General features: G+C 37.6%; 1 protein-coding gene across 6 annotated transcripts in view; it reads right to left on the reverse strand.

Annotated features, from left to right (window-relative positions):
- GLIS3 (GLIS family zinc finger 3) overlaps positions 1-23,435 on the reverse strand; it is a 176,104-nt gene that overhangs the window by 141,537 nt on the left and 11,132 nt on the right. The window contains exon 1 of one of the 6 annotated variants that reach the window (XM_084504143.1): positions 1,510-1,573. The exons of the other annotated variants lie outside the window; for them this stretch is intronic. The gene's annotated coding sequence lies outside the window, so the exon portion shown is untranslated. Of the gene's footprint in view, positions 1-1,509; positions 1,574-23,435 lie in introns of those variants that run through there. 6 annotated transcript variants of the gene reach the window in all.

Genomic DNA, 23,435 nt, shown 5'->3' on the forward strand with positions numbered 1-23,435 from the left:
ATACATTGTTCAAGCCACATAACTCAAATAACTGGTATGAATTAAGAGAAACTCCACAAGTAAAATAATGCAATATATAATCTTGCTAGTAAATTAATCTTATGGTAAAAAAAAAAAAGTTTCACATTCTCAATTTCAGTATTTGCCAGCTCCTTAAAATATCATTACAATATTAACAATAAAAATTACAATTATAACCAAAAGGAAATACAAAAATACACAGATATTTAAAAAAATAAAATAAAATAAGAGAAGAGAATAGCAATGGAATGAGAGGTAGCACCTTTGAGTTCCACTCCCACTGGGAAAATATTGTTTGAATCTGACTTAAGTGAACACACAGAGCATATGTATGTATGTGCATGAGAGCATAAACTGTTGTGTTTATTTTTTTTAATCAACTGACTTGCAAGAGGCACAACTTGAGGGAAAAAAAAAAAAAAAAAAAGAACTATTGTTAAAACTTCCCAATACACTATGTATGGTATGACTCCAGACAAACTCTGTAGAGAAAAACTGTGCCCCTTTAACAGTGCTGTACTCAACTGCAAAACAAAGCTGATCAATTCCATCAGTATTGTTGCAATACTGTTTTGCTGATATCACCTGTCTGCAATGCAGAACTACCATATACCAGTGAGCCACCCAAAAAACTGCAAAGCAGGATTAGGAAATCATTACCTGGATGAATCACTTTTGGAAATAAGTAATTTGCACTCAACTTTTGTAACATTTGCACTAAACTAGAAGGGAAACAACATATCTCCCTATCAAAGAACAGACAACTAAGATAATACCTTAGGAAAATAATTCTGGAACTTGTAACACTTCTTTCCCCACAACAATTTTCTTGTAATGCTGTTGAACCTTCACAGCACTTTTGTGCATTTCTTCACATTAAAAATACATACTTAGCATTTTTTTCAATACATTCCTGAAGTATTTTCCCCCCTAATTTTAATTAAAAGATGCTCAGATGAGATATTTTCTCCTATCTCCATATCCTTAGTGTTTCAGAAAAGATAAGACAGGAGCTTTGTTATCTGTAACCATGGGCACTTGAAGAACATTACCAAAAAGATTTTTGAAGCAAGGCAGCATAGTATTATATCCCTTGTTCACACAGTATCTTCTGATTTCTTGCTGCTGTGTTTATTGGGCTATGCTTGGTCTTGTGCGTAAACACTGTCTAATACTTCCTTGTGCACACTTTATACTCACTTCTGTCTGCCTGGCTGTACCAGCAGTGAGCAAAGAGAGGAATAGAGAGGCAGCACCCATCCAGGTTCCAGGAGAAGGGAAGATATTTTCCCTCCTCTAACGACTTATACACAGGGAAGCTAGCTCCATCTGGCAGAGCACTAAGAGTAAGCGGACAGACTCAGTGTATACTCAGTGTATACAGTGTACACTGGTGTATACTGCCCTAACTCCAATGAATTATCACAACCTACCCCTAGGAAAGCCTGCCGCCAGCTGCATGGGAGCATGCAAGAGGTTACTTCCTACCTCCAGCACAGGCCAGGTGTCACTCAGCACCATTACACATCAGTGTCATTGCATCTCATGATCCAGCAGGAGACATCTGTTCAGCAAAAAAGCATGCAGTAAAGGCTTTGTCCAATGTTAAATCACAATACCATGTGAGAATCTCTTTCTAGATCTTTATGGATAGCTCAAGTTATTTCACTCCTGCTTTTCAGGAAAATCTCACTACCCCTTCAAGAGACACAAGCAGAAGAAAAGAAAAACAAATGCCAACCTGTTGAATAGTGATAATATTTAAGAACAGGTGGCAAATGTTAACATGGAAAACTGAAGAAATGGGCTTTTGAAGTATGCAAGCAGGAATGTAAGTGACTTGCAGTTGCATTCAGTATGTTTTTGTTCCCCAGATTAAGTCCATTGTTCAAGGATAACTAAAGCGTACTTTTTAAAACTGCATTTTCCCTGAGTTTCTGAGCAGTACAAACAAGCAATTTTCTCTTTTTCCTTGTGTTAAAAACAAGATACTGTTTAATGTTGTTTCTCCTAAAAGATAATGTGAGAACTTTATCCTAGTTGTCAGTTTAACTAGGCAGAAATAACAAGTATACAGCCCACATAACGTATGTATTCTAAGAAGCTTTGTACTCAGCTAATTAGTTTAACTATTGCTTTCATGGTTCATTTAAAAGTTTCATGCTTCATTAAATACCAATACATTTTACCACCTCAAAAAACTTTTCAGTAAAAATACAATTGTCTTTTCAAGTGATAATCTTGTTAACTGATAGATACATTTCAAGCACATCTATCAGACACTATCAAAGTTTGAATTTCTACACTAGCAGTATCTCTAAGCATTATGAAAATCTCATTCTACAACACACAACAGAGAGGCAGGTGTTTTTTTTTTTTTGTTTTTGTTTTTGTTTGTTTTTTGTTATTGAACAAAGAACTTGAAAGAAAAATAAAATGTTTTGATGGATGGTATTTTAATCATTAAAAAAGTTACCACACTAAATCTGTGGTTGTTCCACCTTCATGACAATCAGCTCAAACACACCTTGGATTCAGTAGCTGTGACTGTTTTGTCTAAAGTCCATAAGTTCAGAAACTCAGAAAGGCATGTCCATAAGGAAGCATAAAGACAAGTGAAACGAAGAGATGCAAAGACAGAGGACAATAGCCAAGTGTAACTCATAAAAAGAGACTTCTGTGGTTAACTGAATATTCTCTACTATAAAGGTGCACCTACTTATATGCAATTTGCATTTTCTCAATTCAAAATTTAAGATTATCTCTGAGCAGTTTAGAAAAACATTTTGTAGGCTGAGAATTTACTCAAGAGTCCACCTGCATAATTACCGTGACTTCTCTGGAAATTTGTACAACTGTTTTCACAGCCAGTCCTGTTCTAAGAAATATATGGCCAGTAAGGTATACTGCAATAATAAAATGACAGTGATTCTTTTTAAAAATCTTATTTAAACTTACTTTTAGAAGAGGTCATTATCACCATTCTTCATGTTATAGCCTATTTAGATTTCTTAAAAGCTGATATGTTATTACATCATGACCCAAACAAACCCTTATACTTGTCTTTCCACTCTTATCCCTTCAAGGCAATGAGAGGCAAAGCCTGGGAAAATTATACAAACAGCCACAAATATTTAAAATCTCTATTGTCACTACATGCTTCCACTCTTCTCAGAGCTTCAGACATTTTTCTTTCAATTTTATTCTTTCATTAGCCCAAAGCGTGCTAATTAATTGGAATTTCCCAGGTCTTTTGTTATTGTGACCAAAAAGAAAAGATGGAAAAAAAGCTCATTCCTTCTAGTTAAAGTGAGTCCATCTATCTTCCACAAAGCCAGCGTAATAAGAGGGAGGATTAAGGCCACTTAAATTGCTCAGGTCCTGCAAAGACAACTCCAGCTCCTGCCCTTTGCCGTCATCCTTGCCAAATCTGATTTATGGAGAATGACATCTTAACCACAGCTATTACTTTGTGAAGAGGAGACTGCTGTGTTTGCAGGGTTGGCATCCCAAGCTGGCTACTGAGTCAGGTCTGATGCAAAGACTCAGGAAACCATACTGGCATACCAATGCACCGGTGTGTCTGTGTGCCTGCAAACAAATCTGAGGGGTGGAAAGAAGTGTTCATGGACACAGGCATATACAAGGCAAGTGTACAGGTGCTTTGCTCTGAGTTGAAGCAGCTTTGTTAAAAGGTAGAAAACCACACAAATATCCTGATGGACAGTGAAATCTTTTTAACAAGCTGGTGATCCCAGCTGTGCATCTTTCTTCCATACTTCTACAAAATCAAGTGATACTTATCTTAATGTTAGCTTGATGGAGGGAATGGGCTATATAGGTAAGAACAAAATGCTCAAAACCAATTACATGATTTTTGAGGATTTAATCCTGTTGACTTTCAGTGAAGTTAAATTCCCAAGTACAGAAGTCATTTTTACAAGTAAAACCTAGCTATAAAAGCTGCTTAGGTCATTTTTCAAACTTCTGTCATACACAGATATTCAGCTGCACTTCTTCATATGATTTATTGTGTGTTTCTTTAGTATTAGGGTGTGTTTTTCTGCTGTTATTTTCATTGAATAAAGGATTAGGATTCCACGATGTTAATGTGATTAGTATATCAATTAGCACATCTTACAGGCAGAAATAGCTGTATTTCACTATTACTAGAATCCACATTCTATTTTACTGTTTGTTAAATTTCATTAAAAAGAAAAGGAAAAAAAAAAAAAAGAAAAAAGAAAAAAAAAGTCTGCTTTAAAGTACTTGTGATGTGCACTGCAAACTAAAGACATAAAACAAAGCCAGTTCCACTTCCAAAAGACTGCACAAGACTAACCCATCCCAACAGAGAATTAAAAAACTTATAATCAAAGAAAAGACAATAATCAGAAAAACAGTTATAGCATTTTTTTCTCTGACACCACTAGCTCTTCTCATTAACACAGTATTAAAGAACTAAATCTGCACAGGCTGGCTGGATGAAGAAATAGTAAGTATTTGCAGCCTGGGGTTGGCAGAGTATTCAATGCCTACATGTGAACTGCCGAATGTCCACCCAGCCATTCTATCCTTTCCCCTCCTTAAGAGCACAGGGGAAGAAAGCAAGATGGTAAAGCTCCCGGGCCAAGACAACAACAGTTTATAAGGAAAGCAAAAGCTGTGCTCAGAAGCAAAGCAAAATAAGGGATTTATTTAATACTTCCCATCAGCAGGCAGATGTTCAGCCTCTTCCTGGGAAGCAGAGCCTCAGTACACATTGCAGTCATTAAGGAAGACAAATGCCATCATGACGAACGTTCCTGCATCCTCCCGTTTTCTCAGCTTTTATTGCAAGCATGACACCATATGACATGGAATATCCCTTTGGTCAGTTTGGATCAGCTCTCCTGGAAATATTCCCTCCCAGCCTACCCCCAGCCTACTGGACTTTTTTCATAGGGCAGTGGGTAGGAGAGGCAACCTTGACACTGTGCAAGAACTGCTCAGCAAGAGCCAAAACACCGATGTGTTATCAACACTGTCTAGCCACAAATGTAAAACACACCACTACATGGGCTGCTGTGAGGAAACTTAACTCCATCCTGGCCAGACCCAGTACATTAGATATGGAAAAAGAAAAAAAAAAGTTTTCTCTTGGTGATTTTATTTTAAAATGTATGAGGAAATGGAACATTAAATGTTGGATAGGTGTTAAAAATCAATTTTCCAGTCAAATAACATAGCTGTAGTATTTCACAAGGCTTTTCACATTGTATTTTAAGGAAAAAAAGTAACTAGTTACTTAATTAAGGATGCTGTATTGGTATCAGGCAACAGAAAGAACTAGAATCATAGAATGGCTTGGGTTGGAAGGGACTCTAAAGATCACCTAGTTCCAACCCTCCTGCTATGGGCAGGGATGCCACCCACTAGATCAGGTTGCCCAGGACTTCATCCAATATGGTATTGAACACCTCCAGGGATGGGGCATCCATAGACTGTCTGAATAACATTTCCTAGTGCCTCACCACCCTCCGAGTGAAGAATCTCCAACTAACTTCTAATCTAAATCTACCCTCTTTTAGCTTAAAACTGTTTTCCCCTTGTCTTATCAGATAATTTTCTGACTGAGCAAAAAGTTGTTCTCCATCTTTTTTTTAAGCCCTCTTTAAGTATTACTAAACTGCAATAAGGCCAGTCCAGAGTCTTATCTTCTTCAGGTTGAATAGTCCCAAACTGGAATACTTTCCTTTTCTCTCTGAATAATACTTTAAAATTAAATATTAAATATTTCTGCTTTTAAAACATTGATACATAATGTGGGTTGGATTTTTTTGTTTGTTTGTTTTGCATTTTTGCATTTTTAACCAGCGAGGGCTTTTTGGAATGGATAGTTCTCGCTGACAAACCCAAGCAAAGCAGAATCCTGAAGGTTCAGTCAACACTGCCAACTGAGTTAAGGGTTGCAGGCAATCCTTTTCCCTCATGCACACCCTTTCCATAAATTATTTGGACTAAACCACCACAACTCCTTCCCCTGTTTTTTTTTTTCAAGTGGGTATTTCTTGGATGTATGGGAGAATTTATTTGCCCAAGATACCCTGACACAGTAGCACCATTTTGCAGCAAGCCAAACGTGGCGTGGGATGTAAAGGTGTGAAGTAACTTGCTCCTTCCCCAGGACTAAGAAGGACCTCAAATACAACCTGTCTTCTGGGTTGCTCCAATAGCACTTCAGCTCCCCATCACAGATATGGGGATAGACTGTAAGGTCTATCCCATACAATTTTCAAAGAGGGGCAAAAGTTAGGACATGAGGCAAGCAGTCCAGAACTATCTTACAGGAATGTAGATATTCACAGACAAGTGTAAGCCAGCAAGCAAATTTCACATAAAACTTACAGCAACTCTCAAAGACCCTATCATTAGATCTGTTTTTGTTCCATCGATGTATCAAAGCACTAGGTATATATGCTGATTAGATACCCTTTATTTTAGAAGATCTTCTTAACCGTCCTCAGGATCAAAAAAACAACTGATACTACCCCATCTAATATGCAAGACAACTCCTTCTTAGTCTCCTAGATAAACAGACAGAAAGCATATATCTTTTCTGTCTTTCTATCCTGTCTCTCATATCCTGTGCCTTCCAGCTTCAAATACCTGAACAACTGTTGGGGACATTCTGAAGATGTCAGCTAAGACAAGGTGCTTAGACACTTTTACAATTTTTCTTGACAAAAATTAGGTGCTGAAATCTGGAAATCCTCAGCATTTTGTGCAATGCCAAATATCTTTTGAAAGAAACCCACAGGCATTAGACTGTAAAATTTTGCTTCTAAGTACAATCAGTTACCTGCTTGATGGTGCCTTTGATAGAATCACAGAATCACGAAATGGACAAGGTTGGAAGGGACCTCCAAAGATGATCTGGTCCAACCCCCTGCCAAGCAAGATCACCTAGAACACATTGCACAGGATGGCATCCCAGGAGGGTTCTGAATATCTCCACAAAAGGAGATTCCACAACCTCTCTGGGCAACCTGTTCCAGCGTTCTGTTACCCACACAGTACAGAAGTGCCCTCTCCTATTCAGCTGGAACTTCCTGTGTTTCAGTTTGTGCCCATTGCCTCTTGTCCTGTCACTGGGCACTACTGAAGAGACAATGGCTCCATCCTCTCAACACCCTTCCCTCAGATATTTATACACATTGATGAGGTCCTCCCAAGCTAAACAGGCCCAGCTCTCTCAGCCTGTCCTCATATGAAAGTTTCTTCAGTCCTCTTATCATCTTAGTAGCCCTCCTCTGGACTCAAATCAGTAGTTCTATGTCCATCTTGTAATGGGGAGCCCAGAACTGGACACAATACTCCATGACATCTAGTCCAAACTCTAGTCCAAAATAAGCGCCAGACAGTTTCAGCTCTACTCTTTGCCTTATGATGATGAGACTAATGTTTTCATCAAATTATTTGTGAAAACAAATTATTATTATTATTATTTTTATATTCTCATTACACAACCAGAGTTGCAACAGAATCCTAGCCTCACGTAACAAATAAATGCTACAGCAATGATTTGTTTCCCTCTAAGTATTATACCTGTGTACCAACCAGGAATAGAATATACTACACATATATATCTAAGAATTCATGGGAAGCTAAACCATGGTGCTTTTTATCACAGATAACCATGTTTCACATACATGGGGCAAAATACAGTTACCCATGTGTCTTTAGCTCTGCCAGTTTTAAAATTAATTGACAAATCATAAGCAGGCAACTGTAAAACCTGAAGTCTTCGTGGCCACGTTTTGATCTTCTCTGTGGTTTCTACTCTTCTAGCCCTGTTATGGTCATCACAAAATGCTCAAAAGAATTGCCTCCATGTTTAAAACCATAAATATTTCTAAAGTTATCAGTAGGCTAAAATAGTAGAACACTACATAATCTTTGAGATACTAGTTTAAAAAAGTACAAGTTGCTCAGCCAAATCAATGAACAGTCCAACAGCTGGACCATGTCCTGCAAAATATACCCACCAGGACAGGGTATCTCACATCAGGAAATGCATGTACAGTCTTACAGGCCTGGATCACAGCTAGAAAAACCCATATATTTTATTAACCTAAATCTAATCTTAGATTAAACCTTAGAAATAAAAGATCTAAAATCTAAAGATCTAAATCTCAGATTAAACAAAATCTAAGTCATATAAATTTGAATAGCCACACCAAGTTTTTTATTTTAAAGAAACAATAAGAGGAGCTTTATCAGAAACATCTGTTAGGATTGTAACTTAGTCCCTGGTTTCTTGCTTGCAACTCTTCAAAAAATTTTTCTTTTTCCATGATTTTTTTTTTTAAAGAAAGAAATAGTAGTCTATTTACTTGCTGTGTAGTTGCAAGGGAAAAAAAAAAAAGAAAAAAAAAAGAAAAAAAATTAGTATCATTATTTTCTACTCTAGTTATAATAAAACCCTTGAAAAGGACTCCAGCATCTAATTTCAAAGACTCATTTTAGTGATATTAGGATAAGAAACTATTCAAATTGTTCAGTTTGACCTTTAACAAACTTATAGGTTAGTATAAGGTGGAGAAATCAATGACAAAAGCAACCAGCTGGAAAGAATCTGCTCATGACTGTTCTTATTTTGCAGAACTTTTCTCTCTCTCTCTCTCTCTTTTTTTTTTTCCTTTTCTTTCTTTTTTTTTTTTTTTAAATACAGTCTATGTGGACCAGTTCTTTCTGTTTCAACATTGTCACCACAAATTTTCTTAGTCTTCTCAGAAACCAAGGAATTCAGATTCTTTTTCAGACTAGAAAACCCCAAAACAGATATAAGAAAAAATGCAGAATTAAAGATTAAGAGTTTTTGAGTTTTTTGTTGTTGTTTTCTTTTGTTTTCAGTGAATCAATGTCCTAATACTTTACGTATCGTATTTTTTGACCTTATAAAATTAGGCTAATGCTGCAACACTCCAGAGAGTATTTTAATCAAGGATCCTCACATGCATGATCTGATCACAAGATCACTTTGAGACCATTGTGCAAACACTTCCTGAACTCCAAACAGAGTCTGCCATGACCACTGCCCTGGGGAACCTGTTCCAGTGCCTAGCTACCCTCTTAGTGAAGAACCTTTTCCTAACATCCAGCCTGAACCTTCCCTGTGGAAACTTCATGCCACTTGTTCAGGTCCTATTGCTGGTCACCACAGAGAAGAGATCACCACCTGCCCCCCGTTCCCTTGTGAGGAAGCTGTAGGCCTCCATGAGCCCTCCTCTCAGTCTCCTCTTCTCTAGACCGAACAATCCAAGTGATTTCAGATGCTCCTCTTATGTATGCTTATTATGTATGGTTATGTATATCTTATAGTGTATCAGTAGATCCTTAACCATCTTTGTAGCCCTCCTTTAGACACACTCTAATAGCTTTATGTCCTTCTTATACTGTGTTGGCCAAAACTGCACACAGTACTTCAGGTGAGGCCACACCAGTGCAAAGCAGAGTGGGACAATCCCTTCCCTCGACTGGATAGCAATGCCATGCTTGATAGACCCTAGGATACAATTGGCCCTCCTCACTGCCAGGGCACACAGTTGACTCACATTCAACTTGCCATTGACCATAACCCCCAAATCCCTTTCTGCAGGGCTGCTCCCCAGCCTCTCATCACCCAGTAGGTATGCATCCAGAGTTACTCTATCCCAGGTGCAGAATCTGGCACTTGCTCTTGTTAAATTTCATACTATTGCTGATTGCCCAGCTCTCTAATTTGTCCAGATCTCTCTGCAAGACCTCACCAACCTTAACAGAGTCAACAACTTCTCCCAATTTAGTGTCATCCACAAACTTACTCTGTTCACCCAAGTTGTTTAAAAAACATTAAAGAGAACTGGCCCTAAAATGGAGCCCTGAGGAACCCCAAAAGTCAAAGAGTAAAATTATATAATTAGGTAATATCTTCATAGTGCTTTAATGTATGAAAATAATTTTACTTCTTTTTTTTTAATATTTTTACTCAAGTTGCTAATACTCCTCAGTATTAGAAGAACGAAATCTTGCATATCTCCAGTGCAGATATGCAAGAATCCAACTCAAAGCAACCACTGGAGACATGTAAGAAGGTCCATTGTTTCATGCCTACAATAACAGGCAACTTGCTCTGTCCAGTACCCTATATACAGCAGTTCTTGGCAGCACTTGAGCACAAACTTGTTTCATGCCTACACTGCTCTTGTTCCTTACTTCTAATTCTGTACATGTAAAATGAGATTTCCAAAAGTGTTGACAAAGTTTCACTTCCACTTCACTCAGACCTCAGGAACAGTCTAAGTGATGCCAGTGCTGAAAGTTTTTGAGAAGCCCATCAAATAAATGTGTGAGCGGCTACAATAAATTCGAGCTCATTATCATGTGTTTTAAGACTTCATTTTCCTGAGTGCTTTTTGTAAACACAAGAAAAAATAGAAATTCAGATACTTTCTAGGTGCTTTACACCCCCTACCTCTGTAAGAGTACGAACTGCCCAATGTGTTATAACACTGAATTTGTTCTGCAGGGTATGTTGTGCTTTATGATATTTAAAAGGAATAAACAAAGTGCAAGGTCTTTTTCTTGTCAGGTGGAGGTTCTGGCCTAAGTTTTATTGCCTTTTGGCTTCCACAAAGAAATTGTCACCCTTTTTAATTTATTTTTTTTCTTTCAATTAAAGATACAGACACTTTGGAGTGCAGCTAGCTGGGTCTGCATATTTTGCTTCCAGTGGTCTGCCTTGCCCATGCCCTTTAGCGTATGAGGCAATGAGATTATCAAAATACCTCAGAGGAGAAAAGATATGATGCAACATGCAGTACCAGACTAACACATCTATGCTGTTCTCAGTGTCAAACAAAAGAAAAACAAACAGTCCAGCAAGTGCTGGATTTGCAGGCCCAGCAGTGTTTGGTCTAGACAAAGCCAGAACATGGTGAAGTACAGGAAAGTATAGAAAATATAATTTTCTTTATTAAAAAAGTACAATAGAAAACAAATTAATAAATAGAAAATAAAGTATGATAGGAAGTAAAATACAGTGAAAATAGATGAATCTTCCTAGAGTGAGCTGCAAACTTTGAGGAATAATCCTTCTTGCCAACAATAGCAAAACATTACACTGTATCCGTATATACAATCATACAAATTAATTATATAATTAGGTAATACTTCCATTGTGCTTTTACCTCAGGAGGTACAGATGCAAAACTGCTCAAGTAACCTAAATGACATTTACACAGATTTGGTCCTTGGTGTTCCCCTTGGCTGGAAGCAGTGCAATTAGCAGGATAATCCCTTTGTCCAACTGGCAGAATTATTTTGTGGTTAAGCAGACGCATGGCACGTACACTTTGTCCTCCCTCTTCCTCCCACATGTACCCCTTCACACACTACCAGCTCTGACACCCAAATGAATTTTTATCAGTATCAGTCTTATACAGAAGTAAAAGATGAAGGAATAAAAGACACTGAATGGAAAAAAAAATCATTGTCTTCTTGTACAAGAATAAACTTTCATTTATTCAGATTTCCTACACTGTAGCTATAACTGTACTGTATCTGTCTTTCTGCAGCTATATGTAAAGTATGTATTTTTAACAGGAGAACAATGCTGCTTTTAGTGATGAAGAGCTCCTGTGACAGCACTCACACTCTAAAGAAACTGGAAACTGAAGCAGAATTTGAACAGTGCTTTGAAAAGTCCCATAAACAAAGGTAGCAATGATGGGGAAATAACCAGAGCACAAGAATAGGAGAAGATAGACTAGAAGGAAGAAAGCAATCACTGAGAGATCAAAAGCAAAAGTTACACTTACCACCATCCTCCATCTCATTTGATTTCACTGCATCTTTTAAAGAACCACTTCCCCAGTGGAACGTCTGACTTACTCTGTCAGCTGTGGGAAACAACGAGCAGTAACCTGTGTCTCTACAGAATCACCGTGACTGCCACAGGCTAATATAGAGGTGCTACTACTCATTCTTGCTCAGAATTTGCACATACAACCACAAGCCTAATGCAAAGGATCATGGTGTCAAAATTTGAATAAGACTCAGTAACATCTGCAAAATGTTAATTAATACTCATAGCACAGGTTCATCTCAAACAAAAAGAGACATGCTGAAGACATAGGTAACTGAGAGGTATGGCGACAGGCACAGTATGGACATTAAAAACACTTCTGTAATTTGCAGTCCTACATCCATAGATGGTAGACTGCATCCATTGGTGCAGTAACACGAGCAGATTTTGAGAGATACAGTATTAGCAATGACTCAGAATATCTTGAAGAGGAATTGTTAGTGAGAAAACAGCTAAAATGGTAATGGTAATTTGGTAATTACCATGGTATTACAGCTAAAATGGTAATTTTCCACAAAAGCCAACAGGCATGAACACAACACAGATATGTTATTTCATGTGAATTTTTCTAATACAAGTGGGAAACTCTGGCATGTGATGAATATATCATCACAAACACACAGCAGGAATCTGTGGCTGCTAATTTTCTGGACACAATTTGGAAAATTGTGGAAAAAATGGAAAAGGCTACCATTTTATTTACTTATACTTTGGAATAAAGTAGGATTGCATCTTGCATTTTGAATATATTGCTTTTGTTATGTCCACATACATTTATGATGGGTGCAAATATTGCTAGGTAAATAAATAATAAGCAGTAAATTGTAAACAGTAAGAAAATTTATTGGAAGAGTGGATGAAAAAGGTTGTTAGGAAAATCAAACACTAAATCAGTGCATTAGGAGAGCAATTAACTTACCTTAATGAAGTGACTTGAACTACAGATTGTACACTTTGCATTTAGGTATGGATGACTGAAAATACCAGTGCTGAGGTTTTTTCTTTTGATAGTTCAAAAAAAATTAAAAAATGTTTGCATTTCAACACCTTCAACACCTTATTATTTCAACACCTTCAACACCTTATTATTTCAATTTTTAACAGTCTGTTTTTCCTGTTCTAAAATAATCTAGGTTTCTCTAAAAAATTGAGAGAAGTCATGAAGAACTTCCTGTACATTCTTTTTCTTCTATCTTTCAAAGTTACTATTGTTCTTTAGTAAGTGACTTATCTTTGGCTGTTCATACACAGACACAATTAACTTTCATTCAACATTATTTTTACCACATTAATTTCAACAAAATCTCTCCTGTGATGAATACCATATTATGAAATTTAACTGGGATGAATGAAATACATTAGTCTAAAACTCTAAAACCTATTTTTTTTCCTACACTTTCAACACTTTTCAGAAATACACAATACAGACATATTTTCCTAGAGTCTACAGAAGTCTAGTGTTTTCTAATAAAATTTGCAAAGGCTAAAACACAAACTGTTCTAACAAACTTTCATCCTTCACCCTTTGACAGAAGACATTTCCATCTAGTGGAAATGTCTTTCCAGCCTCACAGACCTACCACCTCTCAATGGAAGAGGTTAATCAAAAATCTCTCCATATAAAAGAAGAATTTAATGCTGGAGTCAGGGATTATTCATGCAATATTTTCTGTTAACAATGTACAACCCCGCACTTGAATGACTACTGGGAGACAGAGATATGTAGAAAGATTCGCAGCTCATACTTTCAGATCTTTCTCAGCCAGCACTGGGGCTGATTTACTTGCAAGGTCTTGTACAGAGTCACCTGTGCAAAATAGTCTGGGTTTTCTCCTCAGCACCTGTTATCCATGACCTCAACAATCTTCTGCAGAATGCACACAAAGGAATGTTTTTGTTTGTTTGTTTGTTTGTTTCTTCTGGGAGGAAGACTTGTGCATTTTGGTTTGGATTTGAATGCTGAGAATATTTCAGCCATATGACTTCCCCCAAAAATGATTAATTTTTGCGTTTACAAATGCCAGTGCACAACAACTGGAAAATCCACTAGTCTTAAGAGTTCTTTCTCAATTTACAGAATATTTAGATCTAAAGCTATAAAAATGCCTTCAGTATTTGTGCAAGTTCATAAATCTAATCTGAATGTAAACTTACAACCAACACAATTGCACAGATGCTTACTAAACTTGAATCAAGAGCTGTGTTTAGAAGGGAAACACACCCATATTCAACCTACACTTAAAAATTTCATTCCTGATTGCTCTACATATACTGACATTTTCATCTTCTTTGGTCCACACTATGATCCCCGACTCCCATTAGCACTTAATTTTACAAAGAGATTTCCACAGTGTAGTATTTAGTATGTCAAATGGGACTAGTATCTGTCACTACAAGATAATAATTGTCTGTCAGGGAAAAAAAAAATAAAAAGAAGACCTATTTAAACTTATTTTTCATATTAGGCTCATCAATGAAGATTTTTTGTTTGTTTCATAAATGAAAGAGAAAATTCTTGCAAGCCCTAGGTTTCAGTTTCTCCATCTCACAAAACTACAACTTACTGTAATTGTACATGAGCCAATCTTCTATCTACTTGACATAACTGGCAGGGGTTGAGCTGCAGGAAGGTAACAGGGGTGCAGAGGAGATACAAAAGAACAGGGCATTCTGAGGTAAAGAATGAAGTTCCAAGGCACACACTGCACAAACATGCTGATTTTTCGAATGGCTTAGTGGAAGAACAGACATGGAGGGAAAGGACACAGAATTGTGGTGCTAGGGTCACCAGAACTTCTCCACCATCCCAGCTCATTAGGAACAATGACCCTTGTTTACCTTCATTCTGTGAGCTGTGTGAGACAGATGAAAAGTTTTCCAGCTGTTAACCAGGCCCGTGAACTGTCTTATCTAATATGTTTTTCAAATATTTCCCAAGGCAAAGTCAAATCTGTTCCACTTTTCAAACCAGCAATAAATTTAACATCCCACTGAGAAATCAACTCTACTTAATTTCTGCACAGGACTTGCCATGTGGCCAATGAAAGTTTCATAGCCTTCTGCAGCTTCCATATTTAGCAAAAACAAAACAAAATAAAAACTGTTTTTCTTTTGTAAGAAAGGAATTCAAAACAGCCATACGAAAAAATGTAAAGAATTAATGGTGTTGGTCCTACATGGGATTCCAGTCAAAGTTAGCAGTTTGACTATTACTTACACAAAGCTGTTTTATGAAAAAATGCTCCCCATCCAAGTAAACAGAAATAAAGACTGACCAAAAATTGACAGTTTCACTGGGCTGTGAATACTATCCAGCGTTTCTATGACCACAGATGAATAAACAGCTATGAATATTAGTATTTGTGTAAAAGTAATTTTCTTATTTCTCTTCCCTCTCCTCAGGAGTCAGACAAGAAGTGTGCACAGGTTATCAAAGGTCATTTTCCATATGGCCTTGAGGTCCCAAAATGAACAGTGTTTCTTTTAAGCTACAGAATATATTTTAAATATTCTCCCCTTATTGGAAAGTCCACTCATTTTACAGCCAAATGTTAAAACAAATATATAAGCAATCCTCTTTTATTGCCAAAAGAAACAAGAAACAGTGTGGACTGCGCTAAAAGATTCATTTCACTAATTAATTGACACCAGTGCCTGGTCAGCAGTTAAACAAACAAGCAAGCGAACAAACAAACAAACGAAAAATTATTCTGAGAGTGCTGATTGAACAGAACAACTATAGTTTGGTTAGCTGGAACTTGAAAGCCAACTGCAGATTTAGTAACAGATGTTCAAACAGTAGTATATAATAAATGTAAGGTCAACCTAGATCAAACATGCTGCTACTGAACTCTTGATTTATCCTTTTAAATAAGCCACTGAAAATATATGAGTAGGACAGAATAAGGATATTAAAGTGTATGTTATACAATTAAGCTATATTTAGTTGCCAAAGTAAACTTCATGTTGATAATGTTAGCAAAGATGATGACTGTCTGTCATATTAGAATGGTATTCAAATAGAACATGTATTATTAATTCAGGCAAATATGAAAATGTATTCTGTTTCTGTTCAGTAAGGTTCTATTCTCTTTCTATATTTAAGTAAACATGCTACTCAGAAGTTTCCTTTTTTTTTTTTTTTTTAACCTTTCAAAATACTTGGTTTTAGATGCTTCCAAGCCATTCATAGTAAAATTCCTGGATACCCCAAGGCATCTCTTTAGTCTTGGAATTAGACAGAGACAAAATGTGTTCCTATATTGTAAAGATTTTTTTGTGTTTGTAAAAGACAGGATATAACAGGAGCCAAAAGCACAGTTTAGGCTTATACTCCTCATTCAAGTAAAGAAAAGAAGCATAATAAAGAGAAGAACAATACATGTGAAATAAAGAAAACAATAAAATAAGAGAAATAAAGAGAAACGTTCATAATAACCCCAAGAAGCAAACGGAGAACCTTTCCATCTCTCCATTTCCAAGTCAGTCAGTACTGAATACCACTTGAATGGAGGAACCTATATGATTTCATTATGATTTCATTACTGCTCATATGAGACCCTCACTCTTGGTGCTTACAACAAATGCAAACTGAATGTTAATAATGTTAATAAAACCTAATCAGTTTGAATGGAATCCTTTTTTGTAAATGACATGACAACAAGTCTCCCACCCCGCAGCTCCTGAAAGCGCAGCAAAGTGGTGGCAGTGCTGCCACAATTGGTGTGCACCCATGCCAAGGGCTGACTCAGGTAGGAGGGGCAGGGCCATGCTCACCCTAGGGGAAGTGAGACCCTTCTTCTCCCTGGGTGCTCCTGGGCTTCCGCAGGGATAAGCATTTGGGTAGACTATAGGGTGCAGCAGGGTGCCAGGATGGAGCTGTGGAGAAACATCAGGTGGATGGACAGCCACATCTCAGGGGAGATAGAGACAAAGGCTTTGCAAAGGACCAGAGCAGGCTGGGCAGGGTGTGTCGCCCCACCCAAGCCTCTGCACTGGTTGCAAGCAAGGAGTCCATATGAGACTTTGTGGGAGTTAAGCATGAATATTTTGATTCTTCCTCTTCTCTTTTCTCCCTTTTCTACTCTCACTTTTCTCATTATAATAAGTTAACTCTAGTTGTTGCTCTGATTTTTAAAATGGCTTATTTGGAAAACTTTAAAAAAAAGTCTTGGCATATCCACTGTATAATGCCCAACCAGCATTCTCCGTCACTGACATTAAGAGTTGTTATCCATTAACCACCAGAAGTACTGAATCAGATATTGCATTGAGGTGATGGTCCTTGATGGTACAATTCAGAAGAGCTATAACACTTACGGACAACAGACTCAGAAAATTATATCTGCTAAATTTAATCATTTTCATTTTGATTGTTATTTTGAACTACTAAAAAAAAAAAAAAAAAGCAAAGAATTTTTGGGAAAAAAATGAATTTAAAGCTAATCGTTTCCAACTTGCAAGCTTGACAGGGTCTCTTTGCCACACTGGAAGCTTTAATCTACTGTTAAATATTTCTGGGAGGAAGTCTTAATGCCATGTATGCCAACTGTGCTCATCTAGATTCTGTATAGGATTTTTCCCTCATTCAAGGCAGGAATCACCCCAAGCTTTTCTAAAAGCAGAAAAGGAGCAGTTGTTTCTCCTGCAGATGAAACAACACTGGTTCCATGAGACTGCAGTGAAAGAGCATTATGCCACTGTGAGCTGTGTTGGAGACCCCTAGTACAGTTTCATGACTGGGGGACAAATTTCACTTTGGTGAAGGTCATTGTCCTAAACGTGAAATACAGATTGTGTAACAATGGTCAAGCCCTTCCAATGCCTTTTTTTAAAGAAAAAAGAGGCAGACACTACAAGAGGTGGAAATGAAAAGCGCATGTACTTATAAAGTACAGCATCCATCCATCATTATTTACATATCCTTTCTTCTTCATATTTATCTCCAATAAAATCCTTATTGTTAAGGCTTTATTTGATTCAAAAATTAATAGTAATAAGGCAACATCAGTCCAATCAGCCTTTCCTGAACATCAAGAAAAGAAAATAACATTTTCCCCTATTGATCTGCCATCCGAGAACAGTGAAGCTCTGAAAATAATGCTAACCATAAAGACAGGAGTCACATCAATGTGAAAAGTAATCCCTTTGTTGCAGAACAAACATGAAGTTCTGAATTGGACAAAAACACCACCAATTACAATAGGGATTTTGCTGGAGCAAGATTTGGTATCCTTTTAGAGATCTAAATTCATGTGGTTTGGGGGTACATTTCTAAGGAGAAAGTTCAGGAAGGAAAGCTTGGTGCACACAGCTACCATGGGCCAGTCAGGACACCAGCACTGGGTGACTCTCTAGCAGAAAATCACCCACTGTGAGTGCCAATAGGAGATGCATGCCCTGGGATATCTGTCTCCCAGGACACTGGCCACCCACCGTTTGAACACCTGGAGGACTATCTGTCATGCCAAAATGCTTTAATAAAATCACAAAATCAATGAATGTCTCAGGTTGAAAGAGATCTTAGGGACCATCTAGTTCCAATCCCCCTGCCATGGTCAGGGATGCAACCCACTAGACCAGGTTGCTCAAAGCCCCATTCAGCCTGGCCTTGAACACCTTCAGGAATGGGGCATCCAATTCTCTGGGCAACCTGATCCCTTTTAATGGATTTTACAATGATAATGTTTTGCAGTAAGTGTTTTTGGTTTTGTTTTATAATAACAATAACTAGGGCAGGCATGTCTCTTCTCCTGACCTCTCAGCTCAGTGTCACCCTCAGACAAAATGTCAGAGTCATGGTTAAATTGACAAACCTCAAGAGATGCCTTTGCTCTTTAAAGCATAACAATGCACTGTAGACAGAATCTCTACTCATTATAATTTGAAACCTCTTATATGGGAAGACAACGGTTAGCAGATCTATACCAAACAGATATAGAAGTCACTTACCAGTATCAGTATTAGATATACCTGTACATTTTTTCACAACAAATATTTGCTATTGTCAAGAAAGCCAAAGCTACATTAACTGACTGATGGTATGCTCTTCTTACATGCACCAACCCTCTTCTACTTTCAGTTGCCCATGCACAGCCCCAAAGAAGCTGTCCAATTTTAAGGTGAAATTTTACAGAACTCATGTTGTGTGGGAAAAGGGAAAAAATATAAAATAAAAACCAACCAGCCAAAAACAAAACAAAGAACAAAAAATGGTCATGTATACAAACATGGGTATGTGTTGGAAATAACATATTCAACTGCTAAATTTATGCCCATATATGAAATTTTAATCAATCACATGCTGGTACTTATATTGTTTGCATGCAAACAGTTATATGTTTGCATGACAACAGATTTTATCTGAAAACTAGCTTCCTTCAGAAAACTTCATTGCAACCATTTAGGGATGTTTTTGGACATAGATAGAGGAAGAGAGCAAGCTCAAAAGCACAGAACTACATCAATGAAGCCTATTGCAAGTCAGAGTAACCAATCAAACATGCAAACATCTTCCATTATTTCAGAAGCACTTCAGTAACTATTTAATCAATCAGCCTAATTTCTCCTGAAGGTCAGTCTCTAGAAATACAATGTATGAAAATTTACAGCCTTGTTATAGAACAAGTAGATTAACAAGCTGCAATCACTGCCAACGTATGCTATTTAAAATATCCTGTTAGAAGAAACCTACTGCAGAGCTATCATTTGTTCTTTCAAATATAAATAATATGCACCCACAACAGAAAAAAAAAATAGTCTAAGACACCAGATTAGCAAAGCATTTGCTAGTGTCCTAACTGTCCAAATACTGGTTCTTCTTGAGCAGACAATAAAATTCATGAGAGGAGCTGAATGGAAACAATAAACTTCATGAGAGGAGTTTCCACCACAAAACAGGATGATTACTCCAGAAAGAAATTCCTCCCTCTGACTATCTTGTCAAAAAGGCTTTAAAAATCCATTTTTTTTGTGAAAAGACAGCAGTAGCAAAAAATAACCATATTCCATTTCATCCTATTAATGTGTCAAATTCTTAGACTACTTAGGGATATATTTTGTTCTATGCCCTGGGGAAAGCAGCTTAAAACATTGATTTTATCAACTGTACTGCATCTGTAGAACTGACCATATAAAACTTTGACAAACTGAGATTTTTGTCACAAGGAAAAGTTCTAATTCATCCATTTACAGAGGCAAGTGGAGAATATTGTCTAAACAAATGCTTTTTCCTATGTCTCAGCTGGACTCTGTATCACAAGACTGCGGGAAAGGGCTTGAAGAAGTAAACACCTCATTCACTGCTCCTGCTCCAGGTCATCCTGCTTTCATTGTCTGTGAAGGCAGTTCCCTATGCCCCTTTGCCATCTTGGAGGGATTATGGAGTTGACTTCCAACACCTACAAACAGTTTAACAGTTAATTAGCTGCAGCAGCAAATATGGCCCTGTAACACTCCAACACAATTACTCCTACCTCCTAGAACTCAGGAGTTCTGAGTTCTGTGCTGAAACACAGACATTATACCACATTACCATCAAACAACAGTTTTGCTGGTAACAGGTAATAGTTACTATTTTGCCTTCATTCTGTTTACCCAACAAGTTTACCATGGGAAATAAAAGATGAAAAACAAACTCAATTGCTGTGGTTCATTCCAATTCTGTACAAAAGACTGCACCAGGCATGTCATGGCAGTATATCTGCTCTGGTGTCTTACAATCTCTAGCGCATTTAAAGATGTTTTTCTGGTTTCAGAGAGAATAATGCCCTGAAGTACTTATTCACTGTAGACATTTATATCACACCCATCATGATGTGTTATATTTTCATCCCTGCCATTGTGACTTGCATTCCAATAACACCAGAGGATGCAGTAGTGGCCATGTCTGTCACTGGGCTAACATGGCCATCACCGGGAATCCAAAAAGAGAAAAGCAACAAGAAGGGAGAGAGGGAATAGCAGGGCATGAAGCTAAAACGGCACACAACAGACCAAGAAGCTCCAGCAACAAGCACCGCAGCAGATACCAGAAAAAAAAAAAAAAATCTGGCATGCTTATGCAAATGCCAAGTTTTGACAATATCATTGACTAAGCCATGTTTTCACATCTGGATCTCAGTATTCCTTGCCACATCCCATCTGTTGCACCCAATACATATTGAGCTGGCATCTGAAGTCTGATGGAAGGACGACCTACACTCTTACATTTCACAGTGAAAGGCATGCTCCACTAACTCAAGTAGAAAGTCACATGCAATGCCTGCAAGCACCTCACTGGCCTGAGGTGAATTTGACCCTGGAAGTGATAGGTGGTACAGAAATGCAGACAAAGGAGAACGTGCATGCTATTTATAACCCAGTGAGAAACAGGTCAGATACACTTTAAGACAGTTTATTGTGTAAGCTAAGACAAAGTTCAAACATGTTAACATGGACTTTCAAAAAGTCATACTACTTTCCCTAGCTCTGTTGAACTCTGAGGCAGAACTAATTATCAAACTTAGATGCAGAAACACCAGCAATAAGGAAAACAGAGAACAAAAGAACCTCATCAGAGTGGACAACTACTCCCATTGCTATTCTCAGAAAGAAAAAAAAAAAAAAGACATCATTCCAATGTTTACAACTGTGTGAGAACACTAAAAGTAAAAAGAAGTCTATTTTTGTACTTTAGGTACAGCATAGATGTCAGAAGAGTAGCTTCTCTTCACATTGTTTCCTTGGTGAGACGGGTAGGAGAGAGCAGTTAAAACAAAGCAGACAACCCACATGTTCCCTGTTCACCAGCATCAAATATGTGTGCAGCAGTAAGGACCAAATGAAGGAGAGAGGAAAGAATATGCGAGGTTGCTAAAAGAGTCAGCCTCTCAAGAAGGTAGGTGCCGTCTGATGTTGTCCGTTGGGAATTCTTCTCAGGACATGCGATTTTTATCAAAGGCATACTGAGATCTCCACCAGAAGTTGCCAAGTTCAGTGTAGCCTCCCCCATCCAGCTTGCCCCTGCTTTCTCTGTAGCCTTCCAGCTGGAGAGACTCTTTGTATGCTATTGAGAACAGCAAGCTGTCATGGTGAAAGCAGGTGTCATAAAGCTGATGATAAATACAGTCCATCACCTTCAGTTGGCTTGTCCCAGTTTGAAAGAATAATATTTTGTCTAAGAAAATTATAATATGTGACCTACCCCTTAGTGTACCCTTTCACTATATTTTTTGTTGTATTTTAGATAGCTGCAATTCACTTTACAGCATACTGTCCAAGCCCACAAAGCAGAGGATAAAAGTATAAGAGTAGTTACATTAAACTCTTAACACAGAATGGGTAAGTGTTGGCAATATGCCTAATACTCGAGGGATTTTACAGTTCCTGTGTAAAGTTGATCCCTTCTGGCATTAAGCCTAACACTCTCCAGGGAATTTTTGTAAGTTGCCTCAGGCCTTTATAACACATTATCCAATATGCATTTTGGTATCACTATTTTCATTTTCTTCAACATTTTCTTCTTAAAAAAAAAAAAAAAAAAAAAAAAAAGTTTTGAATGGTTAAGATAGAGACTCTAAAAGTACAGAGTCAAAGTCACTGTAAATTGCCTGAACACCGTTTATGTTCAGGAGTTAAGCCATGGCTGAAACATGAGAGATGGAAAAATAAAACAAATTAATCTGCAACAACCACTCCAAAGGAATGTCTTGCTATAGGAATCTATGCACCACCTTTTACATTAAAATGAAATATAACGGCATGCCTATAAAGGCATGCCAAGATCCACAGAGAACCTCCTCAAACACAAGCAGTATTGCAATCAGTCTCTTCATCCCACCCCTAGAACTAATTCATGAATTAAACTTGAGGACTCTCCCATCCTCATCTATGCCATTTTGGAAACTCCTGGTCAGGACAGAAGAATCCACCAAGACCTATCCCTGTTGGCTCAAGAATGGTTCTCCCCAGCGATCACCAGAGCTGCAATTAATGATTTCCTTGCATTGATGGGTCTTGTGTTCCTTTTCAAGCATGTCAAGGCGACTGAAGTATATGCAAAGCTGGAAAATCTGTCATGCTGGATACAGCTAAGATCATTATCACTTAAACACTTTGCTGTACCTAAACATTGTCAATAAATAGGCTTAAAAACTGCTGAAAATTGATTAAAGAAAAGAGCTGAAAAAGAAAATAAGGCCTGAGTCAAGCTTTCTGCATAAGGAACTGCACAGAATACTGATGAACAACTTGTTTTCAGACTGCGCCAACTGACACAAAAAAACAGTACTAGAGAGCAAAAAAAAAGTATGTAGAAGAGATTTCAAGTGTGGCTCAAGCTGCTTACTGATTAACACTTCTGCACATAACAAGCCTGACAGACCTGTGTGGTTATTGTTCAAAAATGAAACAAGGCTCTCTTGGCCACTGTAGACAAATAATCCTTCCTGACCAAGTTCACAGTTCTCACACAGCTTAGCTGGAGCTGTTTCTCCTCACAGAAAGGAAAAAAAAAAATAATCCAACCAACCAAAAACAAACAAAGAGC

This window comes from Aythya ferina, assembly GCF_964211825.1.
Source record: "Aythya ferina genome assembly, chromosome: Z".
NCBI lineage: Eukaryota > Metazoa > Chordata > Aves > Anseriformes > Anatidae > Aythya > Aythya ferina.